This window comes from Lissotriton vulgaris, chromosome 4_1 (assembly GCF_964263255.1).
Source record: "Lissotriton vulgaris chromosome 4_1, aLisVul1.2, whole genome shotgun sequence".
In the NCBI taxonomy this organism is placed as follows: Eukaryota; Metazoa; Chordata; class Amphibia; order Caudata; family Salamandridae; genus Lissotriton; species Lissotriton vulgaris.
Genome location: NC_141691.1, coordinates 1,617,385,326 through 1,617,398,435, shown reverse-complemented (window position 1 = coordinate 1,617,398,435; position 13,110 = coordinate 1,617,385,326).

The window sequence follows — 13,110 nt, the reverse complement described above, 5'->3', positions numbered from 1 at the left end:
CGGAGTTTTCAGAACTGCTCTTAATGAGGAGTTTGCTCTCTTGCGACTATTAGTTTGATGCTCCGAATCCTTGCTCTTTGCCACAGGAAACTCTTTATGGGTTTCATGTTAGATTAGGTCAGGTCCTTTGGATTAAGGTAGGAACTATCTGTTTATGGATCATGCCGTTATTTTTCATGCTGCCTCTAACCAGATTTTCCTTGATATTCTTGTGACTGGTTATATCTGACTAATCTGAATAAAAAATAAAACTATTACTAATGTCTTAATGAGAAATAAAACTTTTAAACTGTACCAAACCTCTCATCATTGATTGAACTCTAAACTGCTTAAGTTGATGAATTTTGATTTGTGCTCCATTCTAACAGGGTGGCAAAGTTGGAGATCTCTGTCATAAATGAAAGAGTTAAACTGTTTATAAATTTCTGTGCAATCATCTCACTTTTGAGAAGTGTTTGTGACTAGAATCTTATCAGCATTCATCGATCGGTCTGCCATCCATTGTGATGGGAAACAACCGTTACAACACATGCATTACAATGCATGCTTTGAACCCACATGCCATTGCAACGAAAATGGCTTGCTGTAGGGGGTATAAGGTGTTGGATTTAACTCCAACACTTTCCCTACTGTTGCACAGACTGGTGTTGCAATAGTAAGTTATACTATTCCAAACTCCAGCGCACCCCCAACAGCAAGTCGGGGTAAAAAATTGCGTTGTAATGGCATGCGGGGGTAAAAGCATGTGTTGTAACGTCATACAACCTTCCCAGCACAGTGAGATATAATGGAAAAAACTGCAAAAACTGGATTTGGTATGGGTTGGACAGGAGAGTAGAGAAGCATTTTCAGGTCTGGCCTCCAGATAGCTTTAGCTGGCTTTCTGTCCGACCTCATGTAATCTGAATAATTCATACATTTTTTAGCTGCCTCTAATCAGCAGCATGCCCTGTGCTGCTCCTGTGCCACTCAAGGTGGAGTGAATGGGCATTTTTCTGGCTACGTGTAGGCAGTACAATACATGTGTGGCTCCTGGGTGGACCCAATAACCATTAAAGTAACTTACTGTAACCAGTGCAGATAAAATGCTGCACCGCCATAGCTCCAGGGTGAAACCAACAAGCAATTGTCTGTATGCATGACAACTGCTTCTCCTCTTTACCCCTGGGGACGGTATTTGGGCATTCATCTTGCTGCCTTATCTTATCTTATCTTATGCGGAATTTGTTAAGCGCACGGTCACCCAGGGGTTTCATGGCGCTGAAGAAAACAGATGGTAGATGGTAAATGAAGAGACAGATGGAATAGTGCTCTAACCGTGCGCTTGTTTGAATAGCCAAGTCTTCAACGCTCTCCTGAACTCTGTCAGCTTGGTACAGTTCCGGATAGGCAAGGGCAATGAGTTCCAGGTTTTTGGGGCGAGGTATGCGAAGCAGGATCCGCCAAGTCGTTTCTTTTTGAATGTCGGCACCGTGAGGAGGGACAGATGGGCAGAACGAAGGTCTCGGGTCGGTTCAAATTTTGTTTATGAGTTGATTGACGAACCTGGGGCTTTTTCCGTGGAGAGCCTTGAAAATTATGCAGCCTGTCTTAAAGGTAATCCGATGGGCTATGGGGAGCCAGTGGAGGGAGGCCAACAGAGGTTTGGCTGACTTCCTGCGATTGCTCTTGAATATTAACCTGGCCGCTTGATTTTGGACAATCTGCAGGCGTTTGGCGATGGCGAGGGGAAGGCCTAGGTAGATGGAGTTGGAAAAATCTAGTCGCGAGAGAACCAGTGCGAGTACTACCTGGATGAGAGCGGAATGGGTCAGCAGATGGGCGATTTTCTTAATCTTTCTTAGCTGAAAGAAGCAGGAGGAGATCACTGTTCCGGCCTGAGTTTTCAGTGAGAGGTCGGTGCTGAGAGTGACCCCAAGGCTTTTTGCTGACTGGGAGGGGGATGTGGGAGTGCCCATTGAGGATGGCCAGAAGTGGGGGCCCCAACTGAGTGCGCTGTTGCTAGGGAGTACCAGCTCAGTCTTTCCTGGATTCAGCTTAAGATGGTTCTGATCCATCCAGCTCTGGATGTGCAGCATGGTCTTTTGAAATTCCTCGATGGAATCCGGAGAGTTGAGGGGGAATACCAGCTGCAGATCGTCTGCATAGTTGTAAATAATGACTTTTCTATTTTTCAGGGAGTGCAGTAGGGGTTTAAGATATAAATTAAAAAGGAGGGGAGACAATGAGGAGCCCTGTGGGACACCGCAGGTGGTGGGGAGTATAGGTGCTGTGAAGTTCTCCAGCTTTACAGCCTGGGATCTATCCGTCAGGAAGGACTTAATCCAAGCGAGAGCCGCGCCGCTGAGGCCGGCTTGTTCGACACGGTGTAATAGAATAGTATGGTCCACCGTGTCGAACGCGGCCGATAGGTCAAGAAGTACGAGGGCTTGGTGAATTCCATTGTCGGCATTGGTCCTTAGAGTGCCTGAAACAACTGAACACCATCTGCTAGTCCTCTGTACATCTGGATACGGTGTTTGCATTTATCCTGGATGCCAGTAACCAGGGCATGTCGAGAATGACCCATCTTTTGGCCGGATTTACCCATTGGTCATTTACATTGCTAACTGCAACCAATGCATGCCATGTACTGCCCTTATAGTGCTCATAAAGACTGTATTTGGCATTTCTCCACCCTGCCCCTTCCGAGCAGATTATCAGCCACTATATATAATCTTCTAAATCTATTTTGAACAAGCGTCAAGAAAATGAAAGGACATTTAATTTTAAAGTATACATTAACGCTCTGAAGTGTAGTAGGGCATGTGAAATTTAAGTTCCTGAACAACCTGTATCAACCGGCTTTTTGTACGCGTTATACTGTCAATGGGCTAAAATGCACCATTTTGCCACCAAAATATTCTTGAGGCAGACACAGGAAGGCTGCTGGGGTACATAAGGGGTGTGGCACACACATGAAAGCAGCTTTTGCCCTAACTCTACAGTATGTGACAAAGTCTTAATTTCTCATGTTGGCAGAATTCTCTGAGCATGAAACTGCCGAGCACACAAAAACGATCACCTGAGTATTCCAGGGTCCTCTGTCTACCCTCCTGCCATGCAAGCTGCACTAAACCTGGAGCGGATTGCAGGAAGAGAGCAGGAATCCAATCCCAGCACACTACCACCCATAGCCTTACAGGTGCTGCCCCAGTATAAAGGGCTTTTCCACTAGTGGGAACTGCTACTGCAGAACTTCTAACATGGCTTTTTTCTGTCCAAGATCATCACAAGGTAGTTTAGCACCACGTGGACTTCTAGCCAGGTGTAGGCTAGGTTTCCTGGGGCCTATTGACTCTCACTGCAGACAACTATGACATCACATGTCATTGGCAACCCTGACAGCTCCAGCTAAGTATCACGCGGGACAGTAGGGGGAATCCCCTTCCCCTTGGTCAAGAACTCCTCATACAGAGCAGCAGACAGACTGTGGCCTGGCTAGTATGAGCACCGAGGGGTGCTGCACGCAAAGAGCCAGCAGTATCTACAGCCAGCCCTTGTGCAGCCTTTTGGGGACCATAGTAAGTGTGCCTCCCTTAAACATTCCTATGCACCTAATACCCCAGTGAAATGGGCCTATGGCATGCAAGAAATATACTCCATATGTGATAATTGACAGCTACAAAACCCAACAGCATGGATGTCGGCACATCATGACACCTACAAAAACAAATGACTGTTGGGGGTGAGCTATTGCCCCCCTTTCTGTACATCAGTGTGACATCAAAGAGACCGCAAAAGCTGTCTCTGCCAGACCTAAAACCTGCCTGGTCCCAAAGCCAAGAATAGCTGAACTACCCAGCCTATTCCCACGCTGAGACTATACCTGTTAAATACCACTACTGCCGTTATGGCAGCGCTGTGAAGCGGCTTTATGGACTTTTTAGACAAATGTTAACCTTGGTTTCTCCCCTATGCATAATACCAGGGAGCACTATGTGCACACCCCTCGTGACTCCAATCCGTATTCTAGGCTAAAAATGGGGCGAAGACAGGTGCGCAAATGCGCCAAGGAGCCTCAGCCCCTCACCAGCCCAAGTAAAATGTATTATTGAATCCAGACAGGAACATTTCACAAGGGATTGTGGAGAAAAAGCTTTTTTATTATGTGAAGGGCCTTCCCCTGAGCTAAGAATCATTGCATTTTCTTTTTGAAGGTCCAACAAGAATCTTATGGCCACGGAGGTATTGCTGCCAAAAAGCATCGTTTTTCATCAGAGTAACACGGTAACATCTTCATGCCTGCCTCGGAGATAGAAGTTTAGGAAGACTTTACAGAAAAATGCATGTACAAACAAGTGTCAGAATCTTGTATGGAAGCCAACAGGCACAGTGAAAAGTCTTTGAAAAACAACTTCGAATTATAAAGTTTTTGTGTTTCATGTTTCCGTATTATAAACCTTCGGAACACAATTTGGATGGCATTTCAAGTACGGAAGTACAAAGTTGTTTAACAAACACGAGCTCCTTTAACAGTATTTCAAATATAGCAATTACTAATAAGCCATAAATTCCACGTGGCTTGCTTACATTATTCTATCATGCCTTGTGCCAACAACTTCCAGTCTGGAATTTCAGGAGAGCAGTTTACACTTCAAGCTAACCGAAGGAAGCAGAAGAATCAAACAATAACAGCTCAGTGTGCCTTTAAAGGCAAATACTACAAAGAGGAGCGCAGACACGATCTGTATGAATACCTGCATTGGGATTATTTCTTCTTAGGACCTGATTACGACTTGGTCGGTATAGGGGGACAGAATGACTGGAACTGTTGTCACAGATTCTGGGCAGTTATTCCTCCACTGCACTATCCAATTGCAAAATATTCTGCCTGGAATTGGGAAACAGTCAACTCCAATTCCCACGTGATTTATAAGAAAAGGGGATCTCTGTGGGTATAATTGGCAATCAAGAGAAATTGAGGGGGCGTCAGGGGCAGGGGAAGCCACTACCAGGCAGGAAGTAACCTTTTATGCTTCCCACAGGCTACAACCAGGGTCAACCATGAGACTTCCTGCACTCGGGGCCACTTCTCTACCAAACTGGCACTCAGTCTTACTGATTGGCTTTTCGGGGTGGTAAAATCTAGTCTTATAAATCCAGTTGCAGAAATATTGAACCTCTAGTAATCTTGTGGAGGTGTATCCCACCCAGAGATACTGCTCAAGGCGACCCATAGTGTCTTCTCAGTAGATAGTGACATATGGTGAAAAAAGAAATTGTAAAAACTGGACTCGGAATGGAGTGGAAAGGAGAGACGAGAAGTATTTCTAGGTCCGTCCTGGACATAGCTTTAGCTGCTTGTCTTGCCAACCTCATTTAAACAAAAGAATTCATAAACAAAAAATACATGCATACATACAAAGAGAGGCTTTGGGTCAGCCCTTGGTCTTACTTTGGAAGCATTCAGAATGGAGCAACTGGTCAAACTTCAGTCATTGGCATTCTTGCACTGTGAGCGCTGCCATTTCCAATCACACATGCACATTCATCTAAAAAGCACATGTGCACTTCAGCAGCGGGGTGGTGGAGCAATAATTTACTTTACATATGTTTTTTATTTCCTTTTCAAGGCTAGACATATTGCCTTTGACAATGATTAACTATGCTTGTTTAGTGATGACCTAATGTATCAGTCTCCATTGGTGTGACACAACTTTCCAGTATCTTTGTCACAACTCCTTGAGTATTTGTCTAGCACACAGCTCTTCTCAGAGGATATTCTTGCGCAGAAGCAGGAGCTGTATGGGCTGAGCCAGGGTCAGTGAAGAGCCAAGTCTTCAGTTTCTTTTTTAATTCCAGAACTGAAGAGGAGGCTCTGATGTCCAGGACTGATGTTCAAGGCCTTAGGAGAGAGATAGAAAGCTCAACAGCGGGATCTGGTTCTGCATATGCAGGGGCTGTATGTTAGCTGAAGTCTGTCTGAGCAGAGTTGTCTGGAACGTTTGTGGAAGTTTATAGAGTTGTTGAGGTTTAGGGGCCAATGTTGTGCAAGGCTTTGTATGTGTTTGTGAGGAGTTTGAAGAGTATTCCTTCATGAATTGGGGGCCAGTGGAGCTTTCCTTTCTAAGGTGTGGGATGATGTGGGTGTGAGGTGGAAAGTTGAGGGTCAGCCTGACTGTTGTGCTTTGTACGGTCTGGAAACCTCTGGACAGTACTGTTGATTTCAGCATACAGTGTTTCATAGCCGCTTGCTGGTAATGATGATTTGGGTGATGGTTGTGTGAGAGATGGTTGTGAGCCACATGAATATCTTCTTGAGCATCTTGAGTGTGCGCAGGAGACAGAGACCCTGTATACTTGGTTAGTCATGGTGAGTTGGTTCTCGAATTACTATTCCGAGATTCTTGGCGGGGTTGCCGGGAAGGGTGTGGTTCATGTTTGGCAGGCCATTAGGTGGAGTCCAAGAGCGAGGTGTCTTTGCCGAAGATTACTACTTCCTTCTAGTGTGTGTTGAGCTTCAGGCAGTTGGTTTTCATCTATCTGGCGACATTGGTCAAGAAGGGGGAGAAATTGGTCCGGGTGTTTGGCATCTTGTCAGAGAGGGAGAGGTAGTCAGCATAGTTGTCAGCTTAGGATATTATGTTGATTCTGTAGGCGCAAATGATACTGGCTAGTGGGGCTAAGTGAGGATTATTGTGGGCCTCCACAGATGAGGTTGACTGAGTCAGAGGTGAAGTGAGCCAGGTTGATAGACTGGGTGCAGCCTGTCAGGAAAGAGCAAATTCAGTGAAGTTCGGGAACTTGGATGCTGGGCTTGTGCAGTCATTGAAAATGGATGGGATGGGAGACTGTGTCAAAGGCTACGGGAAGATCCAGTAAAATGAGGGCTATGGTGCCACCACTGTCCATGATCATCTGCATGTCATCTGTGAAGGCAATGAGGGCAATCTCTGTTCTGTGATTTTACCTGGATTCGGATTGAGTGGTGTCGAGGAGGTGGTTGAAAGTGAGGTGGGTGGCTAGGTCTTTGTTTACCATCTTTAGCGTGACTTTTGCTGGGAAGGGTACCAGGGAGATGTGACATAGTTGGCTAGCGTATTTGTGTCTTCTTAGGGTTTCTTGTCGAAGGGGAGTACTGTGGTGTGTTTCCAGGCATCCGAGTGGATGGTTGTGATGATTGAGTCATTCGGAATTGAGGTGAAGGCTGCACTGATGCGATCCAACTCTTTGATGAAGATGTGATGAGAGCAGGAGTCCAAGGATGCTCCGGAGTGTATGGTTTGCATAGTCATTGAGGTTTGTTGAGTGGTGATAGTGGATTAGATGTATAGCATCGTCCTTTTGGTGTTGATAGAGATGGACAGGGGGGCTGCAAGGGTCAAAGGGTCCAGTTGGGGCTTGAAGTTTTGGCAGATGCCAGTGATCTTGCTGTTGAAGAATACGGACTGGTGGGTACAGAGGTCCTGAGAGGCGTTATGATGGTCGAGCTTGCTGCCAGAGAGTGAAGTTTTCACTATGGTAAAGGTTTCCTCTGTGCTGTTGGTGCTGCATTGAGTGTGATCAGTGAGCATAGATTGTTTTGTGGCTCTAATTTGCTGATGGTATTGTATGAGGACAGATTTGTAGCTGCTGAGGGTTGGAGTTGTTCTGACTTTGTCTCCATCTGCGTTTAAGTTGCTTGCAGTGGCATTTGTTGAGCCTGAGCTCTTCTGTGTACCAGCATGGTTGCTGTCTGATTCTCATGACTTTGAGACAATCCAAGGTGTCTGTGTAGACAAGTAATCCAGGTGTTGGAATTGAAGATGGAGTTAGGGAAGTTGTTGTTTTGTCAAGTCTGAGGGTGTAGGAGTTCGGAACACCAGGATGCTTCTGAGATCTTGTTCAATTCCATTGTGAAGATTTGGTGATAATGTTTCTGTGGTGGAAGGGGATTGATATGCTGAAGTTGATAAGATTGTGGTTGAGCAAGTGATTGATGTGGGCTTGCCTACTGTGATGTTGCTGAAGCTGGTGACGATAGGGTCCAGTGGGAGTCCGGCGGCATGTATGAAGCCTTCCACTCGCTGGCTGAGGATCAGGAGGCGATGAAGTCCAAAATGGTGCTGCCGATGTAGGCGAGTGGTCTGTAAAAGAGGTAGATGAGGGTGCCACTTAGGGTCTAGTTGACGATGATGAGGAGTTTGAAGATCAAGTGTCTTGTACCAGTATCCCTACCATCCACTGTAATCTACAATTTCTAAATGTATCATCCTAATCATGAAATATGCACAAATATCAGACAGAAAATTAAAGGGAAATTGTCAGACCACATGGTTTGCTATTGGGAGCTCTGGTTGCAAATAGACCTTCTCCTACATTTTATTTATGATCTATTAAAGAGAGAGTGTTACAGCAGAGAGAGTGCAAGAAACATTTAACTCAATGTTTATAATGTAGAAGAGTACTGAAAATGCATAAACGTCTGGATGTTACATCTAGTGATGCAGGACAGGAAATGTGCTTTACAAGATAAACTGTTGATCTTGGCACTGAATGCTTTACCACAAATCGTGTAATTCTGAACCAATCAAGTCTTTGTTTTCTTGTCCCTTAAATTGTAAACATGTACCTCATTAAAAAATGCATGGACTATCATGCATAATGCATGGTCAATGTTGTCTCTCATTCATCATCAAGCAACTTCACTGCATTTATATGAAAACACTCTGCTGCACATTACGCAACCTATAGCCATAACGCTATGTAAAACATTTATGATTCATTCATACAGAATTATACTAAATACATTAAAAAAAATTACGTCCTGGAACTGCACATATGTTTGTGGAGACTGCAGCTTATTAATTCTGGAAAGGAATGCGAACCTGCATGCCTGTCTTACTATAATTCACATAGGGTACTCTGCTGATGATCCCATGAGGCCTGCATAATGTTGGCGAACTTCCAGTGTTGTATAGCGTTTTAGGACCCTAGTGTAATTTTCCCGATTCATGCCCTTATATAGGTATATTTTACATTACCCTTATATAGGCACAGAAATCATAACCATATTTAGACATAACCCATCCAGTCCAAATACGGCATGGCTACTTCCACTAGTTCCAAAAAGCCACAAGGTTTTCTTGGAAAACTCGGCTTTAGCAGTCAGGGACATCCCCTTTCTTGAATATTGATTTATCCTAGAAATCATGGCGTTTTCAAAGAACTACCGTTCTTTGGTGACGTTATTATGTCCGACCTTACGTCAATCCAGGCACCTTCAAGGTATAAATATGCCTACACTTGCCCTAGCAAACACACAGTGGTTTGGAGCAGTTCGACTATCTACTTGCTTGACGCAGCTCGCTACAGCAAGTGCCGAAGGAAGCCGACCCTCCAGCTGACTCACTGACAGAGAGCCTGCCTTTCTCTCACTGAGAATCCAGCTTCAGTGTTTCCAAGCTCCCCTTGCGGGGTGTTGGGAAATCGAGTCCAGAGACAGAGTTACCAGACCTCCTTCATTCTAAAACTAAGGTACGGAGCTAATTAGACCCTAAGAGAAATCTTTAATAGATTCTTGGCAAAGAAACCAAACCTATGCTACACCTCCCTTACTTCTTCCCTCGTACTAGACTTAGGTTAGGTACATTGAGGTAGGCGTATTTTAGAAGCACCAGTTTAGTACTTTTTAGTCTTTGTTATTTATGCATGTATTTTATGGCTTAGAAACCATACCATGCTTTTACAGGATTATTTCATAATACTCTTCTTGCTGTACGCATTATACTTTACAGCCAGTATTACGATTGTAGCAGTTCATTTCTTCTGCATGAGAAAGAAGACTGTGCAATAAATATATTTTTATTTAAAACTCCTGTCTCTCTATTTCTCTGCACCTCTGGTAAAACGAAGCATGCACGATTGACTGAGTGAAATACCTATCTATTGTTTCCACGACTCTGAAGATCAGTTTTATCTTGGGGAAACAAATTTGTCATGTTTATGCGGCTGTCAGAAACTAATCCCTTCTTGTGTAATCAAGAACGTTTCTAGTGACCTCTGAGCTAGCCGGCACTCGCAATTAAGTCTAATATATTCGATAGAGACCTAGTCGACCTAAGTCCTACGTCAAATCTATAGGATATATTATTCCAATGCGCAGAGCCTATTGGGAATATAGGAACTACACTACATGGCGCCCAGCATTTGGTAAGGCACTAATTTAACCCTAGATACTAGAGTAACTCAGTCGTGCTTTTCACAGAGACCCCTTTTACCCGTAAAATACTCCAATAGTCGTCTGGAGTGGATAAAAGGATAAAATATCCACCATAACTGAGTAGGATGAAAATCCTATGTATTAGTTTTTGGTTTGTTCAAAGGTGAAGGATACAGTGTTCCAAAATATTGTGCACCTCGTCTTTGTTTCCTTGAAAGTTCTGCAAACTTTCAGTCAACAAAATGACTGAAAACGAGAACGGTGGAGCTGCAGCAGCCCGACCGGGTTTAGACGTTACAGGTTTCCAACAAAATGACCCAGATGCTATAAACATCCCGGAAAACTTAACGAAAAACATCACTATAAAGCTAATAACAAATGGCCTATCATCAAGAGGTGGTAGGGTAATTTTTGTCATGGAGGCACATGAATATCGGCAGACAGAGGTATTCTGTTCATCAATTGTCTTCCCTGAAGCAAATTCAGTAACACATGTGTTCCACTTCTACAAAGTAGAGAAACCTCCAACGGAATACATTCCTTTTGAGGACATTGAAATTCCACTAACTTACCAAAAGCATCAGCTCTGGTTTAAAGGCGCCCTACAACATCAAAATCACATTACCAGGCTTGGTCCACTAGGTAGACCAGGAGCAACATGGCCGGTACTAGCCAGCTATACACCACATCCTGACATTGAAGAAATGTAAAGTGAAGAACTATTAGTTCAACTAAAATAATTATTCAAAATACATAGACAATTGGTTTAATATGTCATGCGGACTCTAACATTCCAACCTGCTATCAGGATTCCACAGCAAATCCCTCATCAGGGGAACAGAAATAAAATTACACCACAGACCATACAATCAGTCATTGGTAAATTGCCCGCAAAACGGGAACAAATTCCATTCTGGTTTGCTCAAAACATTACTCAAATCAAGGCAGTATTTCCTGACAGTACACCTCATGAGAAACACAGAATTTTAACAATCTGTTTACCAATGAGGATCGCACCACACCTGGAGGACTGCGACACTTGGGGTACAGTCTTTGCTGCAATCTACACAAAAACTCATGGTGTTCTGTCTATGGCAGTAATACCAGACGTCCTGAAATAGATTCAAAAATGAATACGGGCCAGAGCCTGCTTTGAATCTAGGTATGAAATTACTTAAAGATGAAATACAGGTTTCAGCTATAATATTAGCTAACATTAAAGGTGAAGCAGCATCCGTGGCGATCCGCCAAAAGTTAAAAGAATTTGATGTAACTGAGCAACCATATGAACTAGCAAGAATAATTTAAAATTCTTTGAAGAACTAGGTAGAGATAGTTTGGGTGGAAAACCAGTAAAACCCCAACTAAAAGAAAATCCTGAAAAGGTTTTTATTAAAAACACTCTCACTACTCCTAAAATGAAGTGGGAAAATACTAGAAAGACACTTCCTAAAGAGAAGCGTTCTCAATCCAGAGGTAGGTCTCCTCAAAGGGAGCCCTATGAAAAGAGGTATTACCTCAGGAATAGGGATAAGTTGAGAAAACCTGATAGATATCAAGATACTGATACACGTTCCTCTTGTACCTTTCAGAGTTTCTCACAGAAAACAGAAAGAAGAGGATGGTCAGAACACAAGGAAGAAAGCGTGAAGTCCAAAGACGATCAACACGTTCCAAAAAATAAGAAAACCCAATTCACCAAAAAGAAGGTAGCAGGTCTAAACATCATACATGCCGAGGATCTTGAGGACACACCTCAAGAACGGGGAGTGGGCCCAGACAATGCTGGACATCGCAGCAGAAGTCACCATAGCTCGCAAGATCCTAAAGGATCATCTGGAGACAGTGGACTTGAATGAGTATATTCAAGTTGAAACTGCCGATACCAGGGTTAGTGTACCCCATAAGATATATAAAGTAACACTCCGGATGGAGGGGGACATAACTAGGAAACTAGGAAAATAAGAGCACTCTTTTGGGAGAAAAGAAATAAAGGATTATGACATTCTTCTAGCTGAAAAAGACTGGCCACCACAATTTGTCAGGGAGTGCCCACATGGCGAAGAGATCATTATGCCAGCCTTCTCCAATCATATTCCAAATTCATAAAAAATATACTTATGCCAGAAAATGGGCTGTAGCCCAGTCTCCAGCATTAGATCAAAATCATGTAGGATGGGATGAGGATTTTCCTCACCATAAAATCCAGTTAAAAAATCAACCAACTGCTCTGAGGCAGTATCCAGTTAAACAAGAAGCTAAAAAACAGGTCAGGGAGATCTTTGATCAACTTGAATACCAAGGGGTGATTGAAACATGCCCCTCGTCCATGAACAATCCTTTGTTTCCTGTCTCCAGACAATACATATCGTCTAGTTTTGGACTACAGACATTTAAACTCTTGTTTCAAAATATTTTCAGTACAAAATGCACACAGTGCAACACTGATGAATAACATCGTGCGCAAAAAGTATAAAACTAAATTAGATATTTCAAACGGTTTCTTCTGTCAAAATATCGCACCTGAAAGCAGGTACTTGACCGCTTTCTCAATTATGGGGACACAGCGTCACTTCTGTCGTCTCCCCCAGGGATTTAAGAATAGACCAGGGTTATTTTTAGCCAGAGTAACAGAGTTACTCCAAACGTATGATGATGAGGCATTATCTTATGTCGATGACATCTATCTTACAGACGATGACTTGGACAGGCACTTGAACAGGGTGAAAACCATAATACTTGGTTTCGCATCTGAAGGGTACGAATTCAACTTTAAAAAATCAAGAATTGTCCACCTCAACGTCCTATTATTAGGATACAAACTTTCAAGTGAAGGCAAAAGTATGGCAGCAAAGTTTTTAGAGAAATATGCTCCAACCTCCAAAAAGGCTGAAAAACTTAGTCAATTCTAGGTTTCCTGAAGTTCG